We start from the raw sequence: 21,551 nt of genomic DNA on the forward strand, positions 1-21,551 counted from the left end.
TGCGCTGCCACACCTGGCTAATTTTGTATTTTTAGTAGACACAGGGTTTCCCCATGTTGTTCAAGCTGGTCTTGAACTCCTGACCTCAGGTGATCGACCTGCCTTGGCCTCACAAAGTGCTGGGATTATAGGCGTGAGTCACTGCACCCAGCCGATGTATTTATTTTGTTTTGGAAAATATAGTTACTTTTATTAAAATATTTTATTTACATGTAATAAAATAATTATTTTTAATTTTAGGTAAATTAATATTTTTAAATATCCCAGTTTTCTTTTTTTCTTTTCTTTTTTTTTTTTTTTTTTTGAGAAGGAGTCTTGCTCTGTCGCCCAGGCTGGAGTGCAATGGTGTGCTCTTGGCTCACCACAACCTCCGCCTCCTGGGCTCAAGCAGTTCACCTGCCTCAGCCTCCCAAGTAGCTGGGATTACAAATGTGTACCACCATGCCCGGCTAATTTTTGTATTTTGTGTTTTTATTTTTTTTTTTATAGGGGAGGTGGCAAGGCTGGCCTTGGCTTGCTCCCTCCCCTTAATTTTTGTATTTTTAAGTAGAGACTAGGTTTCACCATGTTGGTCAGGCTGGTCTCAAACCTCTGACCTCCTGATCCGCCCACCTCAGCCTCCCAAAGTGCTGGAATTACAGGTGTGAGGCACCACGCCCAGCTCCCAGTTTTCATTTTTAATGCAGTAAATGTTGATAGCTATGACCCATATAAACCAAAGCTCTTTGGAGTCATCAATAATTATTTATTTTTATCAAATAATTATTTGAGTGCAAAGGGGGACTAAGACCAAGTTTGACACCCCTGTTCTAAGGCAAGTAGGAAGCATGAATATTAACACAGTTTTGATTTTGCCAGATTTATTTCTCCCAAGGATAGGAGAAACACCATCCTACATGTGCAGTGGGCCCTAGCCACACAGGAGAGAGATGTGATCTGGTTCATGTCTTCACGGAGCTTGTAATAATGGAGCTGGAACTGCTGATGTAGTCTCTAAGTGCTGGTTTCATGAATAAACACCTCCTTTATTTGTTTCTGCTAGGCTCCAAAGGAACCCTCCATAGGCATGATTATACCAGTATTGGCTATGTAATTTTCCCAGGGCCTGGATCATAGGAGGTATTTAAAGAGCCAGAGATTAATTTGCTAGACAGGACTATTTGGTATGAAATCAGGTGGGTGCAGTTATTTATTCAGCGTATTTATTGAGTGCCTGCTGTGCACTAGGCTCTGTACACTAAGCACTGGAACTACAGTAATATGCTAGGCAAGTGTGCTTCCTGTCTAATGGAGTTAGACTTGCTTGTGTTTTTTTCCAGCAGATTCTTTTTATCTTCCTTTAGAGTTGAGGACCTGTGCACTGCCTAACTGGATTGGTAATGGAGTGACTGCCCCATGAATTCTTGTGGTTGAAATAGTATCATTTCTCAAAGAAAACCAAGAAGAGAAGTTGTGCTACCAGGGAATCCTCTGTCTTCACCCTAACATTTTCTTCTTCCTTCTTTTGGCTGTATTTTGGGCAGTCTACATAAGTTAAGGTTATTATTTGAAAACAACCATCAAGGTCAACTGAGTTAACTGAGATAGAGAGAAACTCAGCACCGGAAGGTCTGGCATTCATGTCTTGTGTGTAGGCAGTGGTATTAGTCATAAATGCTATCCTCCCTGTGCCAGAGGCTTATGCATGTTCTCCTATTTAATCTTCAGAGTACCACCAATCAGGTAATTGGTGATATCATCTTCTGATGATGAAGAAATAAAAACATAGTAAAGTATGTGTACAGGGTGGCTGACTTTCTGGTGAGCCTACTGGCAACCCACCCACTACTTCCTGAGACTATCTTCTCAGAACCTTCCATGACTTGCCCTATGTGTCTTGTGTATAATGTTCATGGTGTCGATATCATGATAGGTGTTCCTAGATTGAATGGTGTCTGTCACACATGCATGTGATGATGTGTCTGGTGACAGAGGTTGGACAATCTGCCACCATGCCAGCTACACCTTGGCTATCCCTGTGGATGAGCTGCCACTCACAGAGCCTGTTGATCTACGAAGACCTTGTATCTATACTTTGGGTGTCTTCCTAAGTAGCTTTGATCTAAGCAACAGACAACATCAATGCAATCATCTAAATTTGGTGGCTGCTGCCATTCTATAGCCCTCAATTTGGAAAACAGACATAAGATTTCAGCAGTTTGCCAAAAGTGTGTATCTGGATGCCATATGTCACTAGCTTGGGGGTTCTGATGTGTATTATTTGTGTCTCCTGGCTGCTGATAGAGGACATGGCTTTAATGCCTTCAGCAAGAGGGAGAGGCACTAATATTTGAGTTTCTTTTTATGACAGTTTCTTATCTCTCTCTTACTTGATCCTCACAACAGCTTTGTGTGGTTGTTGGAATTAATTCTGTTGTTGTGAGGAAGCAAATGATTAGCATTTGAATACGTTGCTCAGTGTTGCTGTGTCAAGCCCAGGCCTGTCTGCTTCCCCAGTTACCTATTCAGGGATTGCTTTCCTTAAATAAAACTGCCTCACAAGCAGAGGTACCCTAGCTACCTCAGCTCTCACCACTTTAGTATTAATGCTTACACATTCAGCAGATTGTTTTAGGCACCTATTTATATGCCAAGCACTGGCAGGGGAGAAAAGTTGAATAAGACACAAACTCGTTCTTTTTTTCTATTTGTTATTTTATTTTTTTTGAGACAAAGTCTCGCTCTTGTCCCCCAGGCTGGAGTGCAGTGGTGCAATCTCGGCTCACTGCAACCTCCACCTCCTGGGTTCAAGCGATTCTCATGCCTTAGCCTCCTGAGTAGCTGGGATTATAGGCTCCCACCACCAGGCCTGACTAATTTTTTTGTTTTTGTTTTTTTTTTTTGAGACGGAGTTTCGCTGTTGTTACCCAGACTGGCATGCAATGGCACAGTCTCGGCTCACTGCAACCTCCGCCTTCTGGGTTCAAGCAATTCTCCTGCCTCAGCCTCCTGAGTAGCTGGGACTACAGGTGCGCACCACCATGCCCAGCTAATTTTTGTATTTTTAGTAGAGACGTGGTTTCACCTCATTGACCAGGATGGTCTCAATCTCTTGACCTCGTGATCCACCCGCCTCGGCCTCCCAAAGTGCTGGGATTATAGGCGTGAGTCACCGCGCCCGGCCTTGTTTTTTTGTATTTTTAGTAGAAATGAGGTTTTGCCATGTTGGTCAGGCTGGTCTCAAACTCCTGACATCAGGTAATCCGCCCACCTCGGGCTCCCAAAGTGCTAGAATTACAGGCGTGAGCCACCTCGTCCAGCCTGGCACAACCTCATTCTTTAAGATCATTTTGTTTGCCTCTGCCCCGCTTCCAATTTCAGTGTAATCTGGTATTTCTAAAGGCTGTGGGATCACCGAGTAGTGGCTGGATAGGTATTTTCCAGGTGGGTACCCGATACAAAGGTAGTGGGTAAGACATTTAAGGCTGTAAATGAAAACAACTTAGGAAACATCATGGCATGTTTATTTAGAGCAAAGCTTATAAGGCCTGGGGCAGAGAACGCTGAGATTAAGAGTTGAAAAGTGAGGAGGCTTTCTCCCATAGAGAGTAAGGAGATGTGAGGTTGTTCTGTTTATTTTATTAATGAGGCTCAAAATATTCTTTAGCATTTTTGGTTTTGTCTACAAAAATGTTTATTTTTTAAAAATTTGGAGGCTAGGCCAGGCACGGTGGCTCACGCCTATAATCCCAGCACTTTGGGAGGCTGAGGCGGGTGGATCACGAGGTCAAGAGATCAAGACCATCCTGGTCAACAAGGTGAAACCCCATCTCTACTAAAAATACAAAAATTAGCTGGGCATGGTGGTGCGCGCCTGTAGTCCCAGCTACTCAGGAGGCTGAGGCAGGAGAATTGCTTGAACCCAGAAGGCGGAGGTTGCAGTGAGCCGAGATCATGCCATTGCACTCCAGTCTGGGTAACAACAGTGAAACCCCGTCTCAAAAAAAAAAAAATTTGGAGGGTAGAGTATAATAAAATACAAAAAAAAATCACATATAATCGCATCCAAAGATAGCTACTATTAATATTTTACATCTTTTTTGTAAACTGTGTTCTGTTTTATAATTTAATATTTTACGTGTTATACAAGTGCTTAGTAATTTTCTCAATGACTACAAAATAGTCCATGTATTTACTTAGTCATTCTACTATACTTGGGCAAATAGTCTGTTGCCAGCTTTTTGTTATTGTGGAATAATAGGTTAGAAATATTTTTCTTTGTACATGAAGTTTTTGCTGTATTTAGAATTATTTTCTTAGGATACATTACTGGAATGGATTCATGGGTCAGAGTAGGAACAATGCTAAGGTTCTAGAGCCCTTTAAATGGTGTGTACTAATCAATAACTTCATAAGCTCAAAGAGTTCCCTATACTTAGTGAGTAGTAAGAAATAATCATAGGTTTTTGGCTGGGCATGGTGGCTCATGCCTCTACTCCCAGCACTTTGGGAGGCCAAGGCGTGTAGATTCCAAGGTCAGGAGTTCAAGACCAGCCTGGCCAAGACAGTGAAATCCTGTCTCTACTAAAAAAATATATTTAAAAAAAAAAAGGCTGTGTATGGTGGCTCACACCTGTAATCCCAGCACTTTGGGAGTAGATCACCTGAGGTCAGGGTTTTGAGACCAGTCTGGCTAACACGGTGAAACCCCATTTCTACTAAAAATATAAAAAATTAGCCGGGCATGGTGGCGTGTGCCTGTAATCCCAGCTACTTGGGAGGCTGAGGCAGGAGAATCGCTTCAACCTAGGAGGCAGAGGTTGAAGTGACCTGAGATTGTGCCATTGCACTCCAGCCTGGGCTACAAGAAAGAAACTCCGTCTCAAAAAAAAAAAAAAAAAAAATTAGCCTACCATGTTGCCCAGGCTAGTTAGTCTTGAATTCCTGAGCTCAAGCAATCCTCCCACCTTGGCTTCCCAAAGTGTTAGAGTTATATATTTGCACCACCATACCTGGCCTTCTCTCCCAATTCTGCTTCTCTTGCTATTTCCACCATATCTGCAGTTACTTCCTCTATTAAAGTCTTGAACTCATCAAAGTCACTCATGAGGGTTGGAATCACCTTCTTCCAAAGTCCTGTTAATGTTGATATGTTGATTTCTTCCCACGAATCCGGAATGTTCTGAATGGCATCTAGATTGGTGAATTCTTTCCAGAAGGTTTTCAACTTACTTTGGCCAGATCCATCAGAGGAATCACTGTCTATGACAGCTATATCCTTATAAAACACATTTCTTAAATAATAAGACTTGAAAGTCAAAATTACCTCTTTATGCCTGGGCTGCAGAATGGATATTATGTTAGTAGGCATGAAAACAACATCCATCTCCTTCTACATCTCCATCAGACCTCTTGGGTGACCACATACACTGTCAATGAGCAGTAATATTTTCAAAGCAGTGTTTTTTTCTGAGCAACAGGTCTCAACAGTGGGCTTACAAGAAACCATGTTTTAAACAGATATGCTGTCATTCAGGCTTCGTTGTTCCATTTCTAGATATAGGCAGAGTAGATTTATCATGATTCTTAAGGGCCCTAGGCTTTTCATTGTATGCTCATTTGTCTCATGTTTAAATCATAAATATAGAAACACCTTAATATGGCCACTATTTGATGGTAGTGAGACGGAAAATACTTTGCCATTTTGGCCTAATATATGTTTTCTCTCCAAGAAAGAGGAAAGCCACTTAAAGGTCAACATTCAATCCTGTAAAGGAGAATAGGAGGTAATCTAGCCTCCTTTATAGCAATACAGGCTCAGGGTATTCCTGAGATTACTGAAAGATTAAACAGTCCTGGCTCGGTGGCCTATAATCCCAGCACTTTGGGAAGCTGAGCTGGGTAGGTCAACTGAGGTCAGGAGTTTGAGACCAGCCTGGCCAACATGGTGAAACCTTGTTTCTACTAAAAATACAAAAAAATCAACCCGGTATAGTGGTACGTGCCTGTAATCTCCGCTACTGAGGAGGCTGGGGCAGGAGAATCGCTTGAACCTGGGAGCTGGAGGTTGCAGTGAGCCGAGATCATGCCCTTACACTCAAGCCTGGGCAACAGAGTGAGAGACAGGAAGGAAGGGAGGAAGGGAGGAAGGGAGGGAAGGAGACAAGAAGAGAGGGAAGGAGGGAAGGAAGGAATGTATTTGAATTCACTTTAAGAAAGATTAAATAAGCATTTAGAGGGTGTTTGGATTCACTTTAAGAAAGATTAAATAAGCAATTAGGGCCGTGCTGGGCGCGGTGACTCACGCCTGTAATCCCAGCACTTTGGGAGACCAAGGCGTTCCTGGCCAGCATGGTCAAACCCCATCTCTACTAGAAATACAAAAAAGTAGCTGGGCATGGTGGCTGGTGCCTGTAATCCCAGACTCGGGAGTCTGAGGCAGGAGAATTGCTTGAACTCGGGAGCCAGAGGTTGCAGTGAGCCGAGATCGCGCCATTGTACCCCAGCCTGGGTGACAAGAGCGAGACTCCGTCTCAAAAAAAAAAAAAAAGAATTTAAAATTTGTAGATACTTTTTCTGTCTCCGGCCACTGCTGCAAGAGGAGTGGCCGCCATGTCTGCGCATCTGCAGCGGATGGTCGTGCGGAACTGCTACAGTTTCCTGATCAAGAGGAATAAGCCGACCTACAGTACTGAGCCCAATAACTTGAAGGCCCGCAACTCCTTCCGCTACATCGGGCTGTTTGACTGCAAGACTGTGGGCATGGAGCCGCAGCCAATGGCAGAGGTGTCGTGGTGGTCATGAAGCGGAGATCCATCCAGCGGAAGCCTACCACTTCCTAGGTGCGGACTGGACCACCATCAATAAGAACGCTCTCACCACTCTCAGCAGCAGCATCAGACACATGATCCACAACAACGAGCACCGCCCCAAACCTGCGCATGACAGCCATCCGCAGAACCAGCGCCATCCTGTGCAGCCGGAAGCCTATGATCATGAAGAGGAAGTGGACCCGCCCCAGCAAGAGCTCCTGAGACCCCTGCCCCCAAAGCAACAGTCAGCTGGCTTTCTATTTTTTTTTGAAGACGGGGTTTCGCCATGTTGGTCAGGCTGCTCTTGAACTCCCGACCTCAGGTGATCTGCCCGCCTTGGCCTCCAAACTGCTTGGATTACAGGTGTGAGCCACTACGCCCGGCCAGTCAGCTGGCTTTCTAAAAAAAACAAAAACAAAAAAAAACATACAAACACCAAAATAATAATACTCTGTAGATAAAGGAATTCAGTTATATATTGGTGGATAATTATAAGGTTCTCATCTGTCTTTGGGGTGGAGAAATTGGTCTTAATGCCTTTTTTTTTTAAAGATGGAATTCCGCTCTTGTTGCCCAGGCTGGAGTACAATGGTGTGATCTTGGCTCATTGCAACCTCCACCTCCCAGGTTCCAGCTATTCTCATGCCTCAGCCTCCCAAGTAGCTGGGACTACAGGCATATGCCACCATGTCTGGCTAATGTTTTGTATTTTTAGTAAAGATGGAGTTTCACCATGTTATCCAGGATGGTCTCCATCTCCTGACCTCGTGATCTGCCTGCCTCAGCCTCCCACAGTACTGGGATTGCAGGCGTGAGCCACCGCGCCCGGCCACAGGCACTAGTGTTTAAAGAAGTTTCTCATGTTTGTTTCACTCCTTTTAGCAAGTTGTTTTAAAAAAATTATGTTTTTCTTCTTCTGACAGGGAAAGACAGGCTCTGAGTAATGAGAATGTACGCAGCATTGTGGAAAATGGCATGCTTAGCCATAGACAGCTAATTACAAGAAAAATTAATGTGTTACTCCTTGAGTTAGGATCAGTGTCTACCGTAATGCATTGTTGACAGTTACTGGGAATGACCAACTTGTAAAAGGGGAAAATCCAAACTTCTGACCACACTGAGGTCATCATGGATTTATTTATACCATGCATGAGGACATAATGATTAGAATAACTGAAGTATTGAGTCCTTCACATCCTTTACATCTATTTATTCATCTAATTCTCCACAGTCACCACCTGAGGTGTAGCTACTGTGTTTATCACCATTTTATAGGTGAGTAAACAAAGGCACAGAGAGGTAACAGAACTTGCCTAAGGGCACACAGCTTGCCAGCAGAAAAGCCAGGTTATGTGACTTCAGTGCAGGCTCTTGTAACTATCAAGTTATACTGCTTGTTAATAGAAAGCTAGATGATGCTACAGGATTAGCTCAGAGATTTACAAGAGGAGACCTGGGCACATTTGAAGGCAGAATGGCTTGAATGGTCCTGAATACAAGATAGGAAGAAGATGTTGAAGAAAGGTGGGGTCCCCTAAGACCACTTGGAATTGGGATAGTTTATAGGTTGTAGTGCTCTGGTAAAGGTGAGCTTTAGCAGCGGGAGAACAATCCTTATTCTTCTGAGGTTGCAGTGAAGTCTAAGTATAGAAAACTGCTGTGAAGAGAAGACAGAGAAGTACCTGATGGTGTGTACCCTTTGGGCAGTGTGCTGGAGCTGGCTCGTACCAGCTCAAGAGAGCCCTTGTTAAACATTAAGGAATTTTTGGAATATGTTGGTAGCTTGAAATTAGCCAAAGTGGGAGTATTTCAACTCCAGAAATTAGCAAATACTACAAATTCGGGCCTCCCCACCACCACCCAGAACTGGTTTATCAGAACACCTTACACTCCCTTTCTTCTATTTTCCACTTCACTAATAGTCAAAAGCCTGCTCAAGTGCCAGCTGAATTCAAATCCTGAGTGAGTGCCCATTATGGGAAAGGCACTGTGCCAGATACCAGAGTAACAAAGACCAACCCCTCAGTAAATAATACTGTGGTGGAGAGAGAAGAGCTGTCAGCTCTTGGGCCAGTCACTTAACCTTGGGTTACTCATCTGTAAATGGAAATAATACATGTCCCAAAGGGTTATTGAGATGACTAATGAGAACATGTAAAGCTCCTGGCACAGAGGTGCTCAATAAGTGATGGTTCTAAGAGTGGCAGACATGTAAACTGATGTCTTTCATATAGTTTGATATGAGAAATAAAGATGGGAGTTGGGCACAGTAGCTCATGCCTGTAATCTCAGCACTTTGGGAGGCTGAGGTGAGAGGATTGCTTGAGCCCAGGAGTTCAATACCAGCCTAGGCAACATAGTGAGACCCTGTTTCTACAAGAAATTTTAAAAAATTAGCCAGGGATGGTCGTGTGTGCCTCTGGTCCCAGCTACTTGGGAAGCTGAGGCAGGTGAATCACTTGAGCCCAGGAGTTGGAGGCTGCGGTGAGCTATGATTGTGCCACTTGGAGAGCAAGACTCCATCTCCAAGAAACAAACAAATAAACAAAAGAAATAAAGACAGAATGACTAGAGGTCATAGTCCCCTGAGTACATTCCAAAGTTTTCAGGATGGATGTTTCATGAATGATTTTTTTTCCTTGGTCATTATCAGAAGGTTTTTTTTTTTTTTTGTGCCTACAAATCAGGTTTACCAGATTTACCTTTTGCTTTTACCTCTTTTTAGCCTGTTCCTCACTATATGTTATTTAATTATAAGACAAACAATGGATTTTGGAGGTAGGCACACCTGGATTTATATCCCAGCTCCAACACTTACCTGCTTTATGACCTTTGGCAAGATTTGTTACTTCCTAGAATCTCAGTTTCTAATTTCATATATAGGTATAATAACTGAATCCAACCTGTCTTTTAGATTCATCTCCCTTTATGCTTCTGCATCTCCATGCAAAAGACACTGTTCCTTTTCTACTGCTGTGTCTTTGTATATATTGCTCCATCTGCCTAGAGAAGTTCTGCTCTAGAGGTAGAATAGCGCTGTGGTAAGATCCATGGCCTACATGTCAGTCTCAGCTTTGACATCTAAACTAGATGTCCATAAGCAAGATAATTGTCCTCTTTATACCTCAGTTTTTAGTATTTGTAAAATGGAAATAATATCTCCCTCATTGGGTTGTTGTGATGATTAATCCTGTAAGAGCTAGATTTATGTCAGGCATATAGGAGGCACTGAAAAATTTTAGGCATTACTTCCACTTCCATTACTGCTGCCTTCATTATCCTCAAGCTGTGGTTTAAAAATCACTTGCTTTATGAAGCCTTCCCCATTTTGTCCATACCATTATTTACTTCTCTTCTCTGTACCCATTGAAGCTTATGAACCACCACATTTGGAGCACCTACTACGTCTCAGCACCCTCCTGGGCATAGTACAGATGTTGTTTTATTCAAACTACCCAATATGTTCTCACTTATTATCCCAGCTTCCTTCTGGGATAGATAAAAAAAAAATTTTTTTTTAAGATGGCGTCTCACTCTGTTGTCCAGGCTGGAGTACAGTGGTGCAATCTTGGCTCACTGTAACCTCAGCCTCCTGGGTTCAAGGAATTTGCATGACTCAGTCTCCCAAGTAGCTGGGATTATAGGTGCTCACCACCATACCCAGCTAATTTTTTTGTATGTTAGTAGAGATGGGATTTCACTATGTTGGCCAGGCTGGTCTTGGACTCCTGACCTCAAGTGATCCGCCTGCCTTGGCCTCCCTAAGTGCTGGGATTACAGGTGTGAACCATCATGCCTGGCCAATAGATCAAATTCTTAAAGGCCAAATTACCTTTATAAAACTGAGGACCCCCTAACATTTACCATATAAAAGCTTTTATTCTTTTCTCTGTGAAAAAAGATGGAACAAAATAACTGAATAATTTGTTATAACTAAGTAATATCTGCATTTTTACAGATTTAATCTCTCAACAAGTATTTATCGAGTGATTACTATGTGTGCACACTATATTAAGTGCTGGGAACATGATGGTCCCTGCTCACATGTGGCTATGTACATATATATTAATTAAACTTAAATAACATAAGAACTTCACATCCACACCTGTACTAGCCATCTTTTATGTACTTAATAGTCACATGTAGTTAGTGGCTATTGGATTGGACAATGTAGATTTAGAACATTTTCATCCCCACAGAAAGTCCTCTTGGACTGTGCTATTCTAGAGTGGGGGAGGTAGACATTGATCAAATTCTCATAAAAGTATGATTGTAATTGTGATAAGTACTAGGCAGGAAGAATACATGGTAACATGGGAACATTTCAGAGGGGGATTTGACTTCTCTGTTGGTTTTCCCAAGGAAAACCTGTTCAGACTAGATTTGCTGAATGCTTGGAAGTTAGCAAAGCCCTGTGGTAGGAGGGAGCACAGTAATTACAGGGGCTGAAGCAGCTAATGAGTGGATTGTGGGGATTAAGGGGAGGTTTGGGTGAGATGAAGAGGTGGAAGGACCACAAAGGGCCTTGTACAAAGAAGATGAAGAAGCAGAGAGACTGAGTAACTTGGCTGTGTAGTTAGTAATAGAACCTGGATTTGACTTCAAAGTCTACGCTGCATAGTAAGTGTGTATTCAATGGACTTTGGTTCTGCAATGATCTCTTTTGCTCCTTTCCTCTTTGGAAATTGCCAACGTTCCCTCTAATGGATTATTCCTTTAGCATAAAAACATGCTATAATACTTTCCTTCTTAGATAAATGAAAATAACCAAAAAAATCTTCCTCTATCCTACATCTCTCTTTAGCTCCTTTCTATTTTTTTGTTTTTATAGCAAAACCCCTTTAAGAGTTGGCTATACTTACTACCTCAATTTTCTTATTTTCTGTTTCTTGCTGAACTTCTTCTAATTAGGATTTCTTACCTCCCATGATTTTCGTAAATGACCTCCATGACTCAGCCCTTACCTTACAGGATTTCTTGGCAGCACTTGATATAGTTGATCTTCCTTTTTGGAGCACTTCTTCTTTGGCTTCTGAGATACCACACAGTCTTGGTTTTTCTCATACCTCCCTCCAGCTCCTTCTTAGGCTCCAGTGCAGGATCCTTCTCCCCTTTTGCAGTTTGAGTGTGCCAGGGCTCTGTCCTGGGCCATCTTTATTTCTCTAAATACAATAACTCCTGGGTCATTTCATCTAGGCCCATGGAGTGACAGTTAATTTTATGTGTCAAGTTGGCTAGTATACGGTGCCCAGTTGTTTGGTTGGATAAGAGTGTAGATGTTGCTGCGAAGGTATTTTTTAGATGTGACTTACAATGACATCAGTAGGCTTTGAGTAAAGCTAGTGACCCTCCATAATGTGGATGGGCTTCATTCAATTAGTCGAAGGCCTTAGAGAAAAGATGGAGGTTTCCCAAAGAAGAAGCAATTCTGCACCCAGACTGCCTTTAGTCTCAAGATTGCTACATCAACTCCTGATTGAATTTCCAGCCTATGGGCCAGCCTTAGAGTTTTCAGAATTATCATCCCTCACAACAGTGTGAGTCAATTCTTCAAAAAAAACTGTCTCTACAGGTGTTGGGAAAACTGGCTAGCTATGTGCAGAAAGCAGAAACTGGACCCCTTCCTGACACCTTACCCTAAAATTAACTCCAGATGGATTAAAGACTTAAACATAAGACCTAACACTATAAAAACCCTAGAAGAAAATCTAGGCAAAACCATTCAGGACATAGGAGTAGGCAAGGACTTCATGACCAAAACACCAAAAGCATTGGCAACAAAAGCCAAAATAGACAAATGGGACCTAATCAAACTCCACAGCTTCTGCACGGCAAAAGAAACAGTCATTAGAGTGAATCAGCAACCAACAGAATGGGAAAAAATTTTTGCAGTTTACCCATCTGACAAAGGGCTGATATCCAGAATTTACAAAGAACTAAAACAGATTTACAAGAAAAAAACAAACAAGCCCATTCAAAAGTGGGCAAAGGATATGAACAGACATTTTACAAAAGAAGGCATACATGAGGCCAACAAACATGAAAAAATGCTCATCATCACTGGTCGTTAGAGAAATGCAAATCAAAACTACATTGAGATACTATCTCACGCCAGTTAGAATGGCGATCATTAAAAAATCTGGAGACACATGCTGGAGAAGCTGTGGAGAAATAGAAACACTTTTACACTGCTAGTGGGAGTGTAAATTAGTTCAACCATTGTGGAAGACAGTATGGCGATTCCTCAAGGACCTAGAAATAGAAATTCCATTTGACCCAGCAATCCATTACTGGGTATATATCCAAAGGACTATAAATCGTTCTACTATAAGGACACATGCACATGAATGTTCATTGCAGCACTGTTTACAATAGCAAAGACCTGGAATCAACCCAAATGCCCATTGATGATAGACTGGACGGGGAAAATGTGGCACATATACATCATGGAATATCATGCAGCAATCAAAAACGATGAGTTTGTGTCCTTTGTAGGGACATGGATGAACCTGAAGAACATCATTCTCAGCAAACTGACACAGGAACAGAAAATGAAATACTGCATGTTCTCACTCATAGGCAGGTGTTGAACAATGAGAACACATGGACACAGGGAGGGGAGCACTACACACTGGAGTCTGTTGGGGGGAATAGGGGAGGGACAGCGAGGGGTAGGGAGTTGGGGAGAAATGCCAGATATAGGTAAAGGGGAGGAAGGCAGCAAATCACACTGCCACGTGTGTACCTGTGCAACTATCTTGCATGTTCTTCACATGTACTCCAAAATCTAAAATGCAATAAAAAAAAAATCTCTCTACATGCATGTATCCTATTAATTCCAACAAAAATGTAAGTCAATTCTTCAAAAAAAAAAAAAATCCCTCTACATACCTGTATCCTATTGGTTCTGTTTCTCTGAAGAGCCGTGACTAATACACATGGTATTATGTATTTTTTTTTTTTTTTTTTTAAGATGGAGTTTTGCTCTTGTTACCCAGGCTGGAGTGCAATGGAGTGATCTCAGCTTACTACAACCTCTGCCTCCTGGGTTCAAGCAATTCTCCTGCCTCAGCCTCCCGAGTAGCTAGGACTACAGGCATGCGCCACCATGCCCAGCTAATTTTTTTGTATTTTTAGTAGAGACAGGGTTTCACCATGTTGACCAGGGTGGTCTCAATCTCTTGACCTCGTGATCCACATGCCTCGGCCTCTCAAAGTGCTGGGATTATAGGCATGAGCCACCATGCCCGGCCATATTAAATATCTTTTATATTTGACTCCAAATGTTTATTTCTAGCCTTGACTTCTGCCTTGAACTCCATATGTACATATCCGACTGCTTAGTTAACCTCTCCATTTGATAAATAATAGATATCAAAAAAATTAGCTCTCTTAAGCCATACTATAGATTTGTCTCAAACTATTGCTTCTCCCCTCCCATCTTTCTTCCTCCTCTCTGTGTGTTCCTGCTTTTCCTTGAAGAGTACCACCATTTGCCCCATTGTTAAAGCCAGAAATCTAGAATTATTTTCTTTCTCTTACATCTGTTAATCCATCCATCTGTACAACATCCATCTGTACAATTAGCTTTACCTTCAAATGTATTTTTTTTGAGACAGTCTTGCTCTGTCGCCCAGGCTACAGTGCAGTGGTGCAATCTCAGCTCACTGCAACCTTTGCCTCCTGGGTTCAGGTGATTCTCCTGCCTCAGCCTCCTAAGTAGCTGGGATTACAGGCTTCCACCACTGCGCCCGGCTAATTTTTGTATTCTTAGTAGAGATGCGGTTTTACCATGTTAGCCAGGCTGGTCTCGGACTCCTGACCTCGTGATCCTCTAGCCTTGGCCTCCCAAAGTTCTGGGATACAGGCGTGAGCCACTGTGCCCAGCCTCCAATGTATTTTTTAACCTCACTAATCAGCCTTTATCATCTCTAGCTTGAACCAGCACAGTAACTTCCTAACAGGTTTGTATATCTCCACTTTTAAGTCTTGCCCTCCTTAGCCTATTCTGCACACAACTGAGCAATTATTTTACTGTACAACAATCCTTCTCTTCTCTTCTTTTCTCTTCTCTTCTTTTCTCTTCTCTTCTCTTCTCTTCTCTTCTCTTCTCTTCTCTTCTCTTCTCTTCTCTTCTCTTCTCTTCTCTCTTCTCTTCTTCTCTTCTCTTCTCCTCACACTCTGGTGTATTACCACGTTTAAAAGGAAATCTAAAATACTGACTATGGCCTGATGATGGATGTGACCCCTGGCTATTCCTCTGACCTCACTTCCTACCACTTTTTTCCCTCACTCATTAGGCTTTAGACATATTGGTTGCTTTGTAGATTCTCAGATGAGTCAAGCAGACTCCTAGCTTAGGGCTTTAGTATGTTGAAGTCAGAATAAAAATGTGGCGACAAGTCTCTAAATTAAAACTTTTTATTTGGAAAGAAAGAATAGCAATTTGGGGCATATATGCAGACAGGATGGTCTTCAGTATGTCTGAAGAACAAAGAGAAGGTTAGAGGTTTTAGAAATAGAAGATATGTTACATATTGCTTTTCGAGAAAGTTCTTTGGCACTAGTTAGGGTTTGGGGAGCTGGCAAGCTCTGGTGAGTGATGGAAGTCAGCAAAGTTAGTCCTAGAGTTTCAACAAGTTATCTTAGCATTTGTAGATAAAATTGGTCTCAGATTACAAGAGGCAGTTTCAGCAGTCAGGCTTGCAGAGAATTACATTCTTGGAGCAATGTTTTGTACCCTGAGTGCTTTTCCCCCAGCCCCTTGGCTCTGATTTAGTTGGGTATGACAAGAATGACCCAATTTTTTTTTCTTGTTTTCTGAGATGGAGTCTAGCTCTGTTGCCCAGGCTGGGGTGCAGTGACGCGATCTCAGATCACTGCAACCTCTGCCTCCCTGGTTCAAGTGATTCTCCTGCCTCAGCCTCTCAAGTGGCGGGGGCTACAGGCACATGCCACCACGTCCAGCTAATTATTTGTATTTTTAGTAGAGATGGGGTTTCACCTTGTTAGCCAGGATGGTCTCGATCTCATGACCTCGTGATCTGCCCACTTCGGCCTCCCAAAGTGCTGGGATTACAGGCATAAGCCACCACGACCGGCCAACAAAGAACTCTTTCAAAAAAGCTTTTCTTGTGTGTGCGTGTGAAAGAAAGCAATGAAATGGGGTGGTGGTAACTACAAGGGTTGGGGCACATGGGATCATGAGAGCCTTTTCTTTCTTTTTGGAGACAGTTTTGCTCTGTCATCCAGGCTGAAAAGCAGTGGTATGATCATGGCTCACTGCAGCCTCAAACTCCTGGGCTCAAGAGATCCTACCACCTCAGGCTCCTAAGTAGCTAGGAGTGCAGGCACGTACCACCACACCTGGCTGACTTTTATACATTTTTTTTTAAATAGAGACAAGGTCTTGCTATGTTGTACAGGCCAGTCTTGAACTGCTGGCTAAAGCAATCCTCCTGTCTCAGCCTCCCAAAGTGCTGGGATTACAGCACTTTGTGGTCGGCACTTTATTGTGGTCGGCAGGCTTTTTTAAAATGGTAAAACAACATTGCATTTGTATGATAATGGAAATGATCAGGTAGAGAAAAAGCAATTGATGATGCCAGAGAGGGAGGCTAATTTCAAGAATGATGTTTATGTATATTAAGAAGGAAATAAAAGATGAGAATCCATACACAAGTGAAGTTGGCCTTCACTATTCTCTGCATAACTGAGAAATTCTTTGAACATATAACAATCATTTGCTTCGCTTCCCTTCACACTCTGGATTCTTATCACATTTAAAATTAAATCCAAAATCCTGACTGTGGCCTGAGGCTGGATCTGACCTCTGGCTATTCCTCTGACATCACTACCTGTCACTTTTTTCCTCATTCATCAGGAAATAATAATACGAGGGAAGGCAGGGAATATGGCAGCTTGCTGGTTGAGATGAAAATATAAGGGAGTTCTGTCTGATTGATGCTATTTTCTTAAAGAAGAAAGTAGGTCATGAGCTAATGCAAGGGGTAGGGGCATTAGAAGTTTGAGGAAAGAGGGATGCATATGAAATAGGCATTTTGGATCCTGGGAAATAAATATACCAGGGATACAAAGGATTGCTGGGCAACATTGAGGACACATTTGAAGTTTGTGGTCTTGACTTTAAAGTGAAATCACTTTGAATTTCTGTGTTTCCTTTAGCAATGTTTTGCTGCTTTAAGTGGGGTATAGAATATGTGGACAGCTAGGTTCAGCAAGGGCAGCCTTGCCATGTCAATGTGATTGAGAAGTTTGCACTTCATCTTGAGGGTCCTAGAGAGCTACTGAAGGTGTGAGTAAAGAAGATTTGGGTATTAGAAAGATTATTCTAGGCCAGGCACGGTGGCTCACGCCTGTAATCCCAGCACTTTGGGAGGCCGAGGCGGGTGGTCAAGAGATCGAGACCATCCTGGTCAACATGGTGAAACCCTGTCTCTACTAAAAATACAAAAAATTAGCTGGCCATGGTGGCACGTGCCTGTAATCCCAGCTACTCAGGTGGCTGAGGCAGGAGAATTGTCTGAACCCAGGAGGCGGAGGTTGCAGTGAGCTGAGATCGGGCCATTGCACTCCAGCCTGGGTAACAGGAGCGAAACTCCGTCTCAAAAAAAAAATAGAAAGATTATTCTAGCTCAGTTTGGTGTGTGTGTATATAAGAGAAAGGCTTATTATAGGTAGAACAGTAGTTTAATACAATAGGAGGCTTTATCAAACACCTGCATAGATTTGTTATAGCTTAGATGACAGTTCAGGAACATAGAGAGGGTCTATTTCCAGCATTTTCTGAGTGCCTTCTATATACCAGATTTTGTAAAGACAAAGTAAACAAGGGTTTGCCTATCCAAAGCTCTTATAGAAGATTTATAATTATTATTAGGTATTTGGGGACACAGAAGAGGGAAGGAGCAATTAACACTGGGTGGAAATCTGGGAAGAATCTCAGAGGAGAAGTATTTCAGATGAGCTTTGAAGTACTAGGCCCTCAGGGAGGGAAGATAATTCTTGAAAGGAAAAATGAGCCCAGTCAAGAGATATGAAATGTATATTAAGTGTGAGAATATTGTTTGCTAGGGAAAAAAAAAAGAAATGTATATTAAGACATTTTGTGTTTATGATTTGCTACAGTGGTTCACACCTGAAATCCTAGCACTCTGGGAGGCTGAGGCAGGTGGATCACTTGAGCCCCGGAGTTCGATCAGCCTGGCCAACATGGGGAAACCCCATCTCTACTAAAAATACAAAAAATTAGCCAGACGTGGTGGTGCACGCCTGTAGTCCCAGCTACTTGAAAGGCTGAGTCATGAGAATTGCTGGAACCAGGGAGTCAGAGGTTGCAGTGAGCTGAGATGCGCCACTGTGTGTACTTTAGCCTGGGTAACAGAGCAAGAGACTGTCTATAAATAAATAAATAAATAAATAAATAGCTGCATGATGAGAAATGGTGGAAGAAGATGAGGTTCTTCTTCCGTTAACCAGCAACTAAATAGAACTAAGTAGTTTTTTCTCTAGAATTTATGACAAGGTAAGGCATCTGGGCCCTTACAGCAGCAAGAAGGATTTAAAAGAAAAGAAGATGGTTTTAAAATGGTGATTTTTAACTTAAAGAAAAATTACATGATGCTACTGTGGGTGTATAATTTCTGGAATGCTATAATTACTCTGAGCTGGCTATACAAGATGTTTTCAATGGCAAGGCTCTTCAAATCAATCCTTATTACTTGCTTTTAGTACATTATTTCAAGTTAAATGATCCTTCTGTGTCCTAAGTCATGCTTTTGAAATAAGGTTTTTTGTTTTTTGGTTTTTTTTGAGACAGAGTCTTGCTCTGTTGCCAGGCACCAGGCTGGAGTGCAGTGGCATGAGCTTGGCTCACTGCAACCTCCGCCTCCCGGGTTCAGGTAGTGCTCCTGCCTTAGCCTCCCAAGTAGCTGGGACTACAGGCGCGTGCCACCACGGCCAGCTAATTTTTTTGTGTTTTCTAGTAGAGATGGGGTTTCACCATGTTGGCCAGGATGGTCTCGATCTCTTGACCTCATGATCCGCTCGCCTCAGCCTCCCAAAGTGCTGGGATTACAGGTGTGAGCCACTGCACCTGGCCCAAATTAAGGTGTATTTTTGATATATTTCTAAGAATGAGGAGTTTATGACCCTGGTTCATGGTCATTGTGTAGATTAAATGAGATAAAGGCATATAAAATGATTAATACCGGGCTTGGCTTGGGAGCCAGAAATAATGTTTTGTAGTTTCTCTTAGTCCCAGCTTTCTTTTCATATTCTTCCTTCTTTCCTCCTTAAATCACATTGTTTCCTGAACATCTATGTACTAGATCCATCATCTGTTCTAGGGACCCCAGAATCAGGTGAAACATTCAAGTCAATAATCACCATACAGGGGAAGTGTCAAGTTAGTGTGTGTAGAGTGTGTGTCCATTTAGAGGGTGAGGAGGCTAAATCAAGCCTCCGAGTTTCACCTTGGCAGGGCCTGGCAGGACCTAGCAGTGGCTGTTTGCTTGTTAAGCAGAAGTGTGGCTTCTGCTAGCTTTTAGGAGCCTGCAGTGCTCTCACCTGAGAGTGCTTCAATTTGGTGTTATCCAAAGAAGTGGGAGAGCCATTCATTCATTCATTCATTCATTATTTATTCAGCAAATATTCACAGCCTGCTAGTGTGCAATGCTGAGTAAGAACATGCGTAACAGCAGGGAAGTATGAGAAAGCAGGCTCACCTTAGCAGTTGCAGGTGGCTGGGCGTGGCTGGAGTTGAAGGACACTCTCAGTTTTCCTTAAAACAAACAATAAAAACTAAATTCGAGCTGGGCGCGGTGGCTCATGCCTATAATCCCAGCACTTTGGGAGGCACAGGCGGGTGGATCACGAGGTCAAGAGATCGAGACTATCCTGGTCAACATGGTGAAACCCTGTCTCTACTAAAAATACAAAAATTAGCTGGGCATGGTGGCGGGCGCCTGTAGTCCCAGCTATTTGGGAGGCCAAGGCAGGAGAATTGCTTGAACCCAGGAAGCAGAGGTTGCGGTGAGCCGAGATCTTGCCATTGCACTCCAGCCTGGGTAACAAGAGCGAAATTCCGTCTCAGAAAAAAACAAAAACCAAACCAAAACAAAAAAAAACTAGACTCAGAATCTGATAAAGAAGATGTGCTCTCAGGGGAAGTTAGGTGTTTTCCTGAGAATCTGTCATTAAAGCCTAATAACTTCCTTTAAGGAATTCCCCAAACTGACTAATCCATGACCTCAGGGCAGTGGGTCCCAAACTTTGCTGCCAACTCGAATCACCTTTGGAGGCGTTTTTTATTTTTTATTTTTTTGTTTTGTTTGTTTGTTTTAACGCAGAGGTCCGGGTAATACTCCATACCAATAACATCAGAGTGTCTGCGGGGTGGGAGCCGGCACTAGGATTCTAAAGGTCATCACGTGATGACAACAGGTAGCAAAGTTCTGGAGTTACTACTGCCTTCGGGCATAGTTTAGTTTCTTCAGTAAAAACACACTTATTCCAAATTTGGTTCCAGAGTTGCCTTAAATTGTTTTTGCTCTGTTCTTAGGTTGGGGCGGCTATGAGCAGGCAGAGGATGTGGTGTCACCCAATTAGGAGCTCTGTTTGCTAAGCCAATTAGCATAGGTTGCCAGGGCTGCACGAGGAGTGGATTTCTGCTTTGTCATTCTGACTCTGGCAGTTGGCCCGCCCGCTCGGCGCAGGGCGTGGCTTCTCGTAGTCTTTAGGAACCAGCATCCCTTTCACCCCAGTTTCCTTCAGTCCGGCATTTGCAGCGGAGTGGAAAGAGTCCTGACGGAGAGCCTGATGTCTTCATCATTCTCTAATTCTTGTAAGCTCTGCCTTGGGTGAAACCAGACAAAGCCGAAAGCCCGGGGATGGGATCGCGCGGGGGATGGCCTGTCGGAGGGGAAGAAACCATTGCGCCTGGGAGGAGTAGTGTGTGTCCCGGGGAAGGGGAGATTATTTTTTAAGGCGAGTGCGAGCTGGCGGGAGGCTTTTCCAAACCCAGGCAGGTTCGTGGCGTTTGCGGTTTCCACCCGGTCACACAAAGCGTCAGTATGTGGTAGGTGAGACCGACCCCTGTCGGCTGGCGGTTTCCTTCCTCTTGCTCTTTGTAGAGACAGTTTGCAGACAGAGGAGAAAATGGTTATTGCATTGTTTCTTACAGAGACTGTCTTGAAATGCAGACGACAACGTGATGGGTGGATTGACAGGTCCTTGACTGCATTAAGAAAGTGTAACTATGGAATGCTTCTCCAGGAATTTCCACACCATTTAATCCTCAGAAATCCTGAGAGATTGGCAAAACACTGGGGTCTCCACGTTTTATAAGTGGGGAAAGCAAGGCTTAGAAGGATCAAGTAGCATGTCCAGCTGGACACAGACTATTAAATGGGGCCGCGGCAACAGTGGGGTCTCCACGTTTTATAAGTGGGGAAAGCAAGGCTTAGAAGGATCAAGTAGCATGTCCAGCTGGACACAGACTATTAAATGGGGCCGCGGCGGCGACGACGACCCCAGGGCTTCCTCACTGCCTCAGGCAGTACAGGATAGTGATTAAGAGCATACACACTGCCTGGGTTTGAATCCTGCCTCTGATGTTGAGTAGCTCCTTGGGCTTGGACAAGTTTCTGAGCTTTTCTGTACCTGTTTCCCTGCCTGTACGTTTGGCCTGGTAATACCTACTTCTAGAGTGGTTGTAAAGTTGAAATGTAAGTATGTGTG

General features: G+C 43.1%; 1 protein-coding gene and 1 pseudogene across 1 annotated transcript in view; both read left to right on the forward strand.

Annotated features, from left to right (window-relative positions):
• The window catches only part of TXNRD1 (thioredoxin reductase 1), a 116,614-nt gene that overhangs the window by 33,544 nt on the left and 61,519 nt on the right, over nucleotides 1-21,551 (forward strand).
• Nucleotides 6,506-7,138, forward strand: LOC144577659 (large ribosomal subunit protein eL28 pseudogene; annotated as a pseudogene).

The sequence above is a fragment of the Callithrix jacchus genome, chromosome 9 (assembly GCF_049354715.1).
Source record: "Callithrix jacchus isolate 240 chromosome 9, calJac240_pri, whole genome shotgun sequence".
Taxonomy (NCBI): Eukaryota; Metazoa; Chordata; class Mammalia; order Primates; family Cebidae; genus Callithrix; species Callithrix jacchus.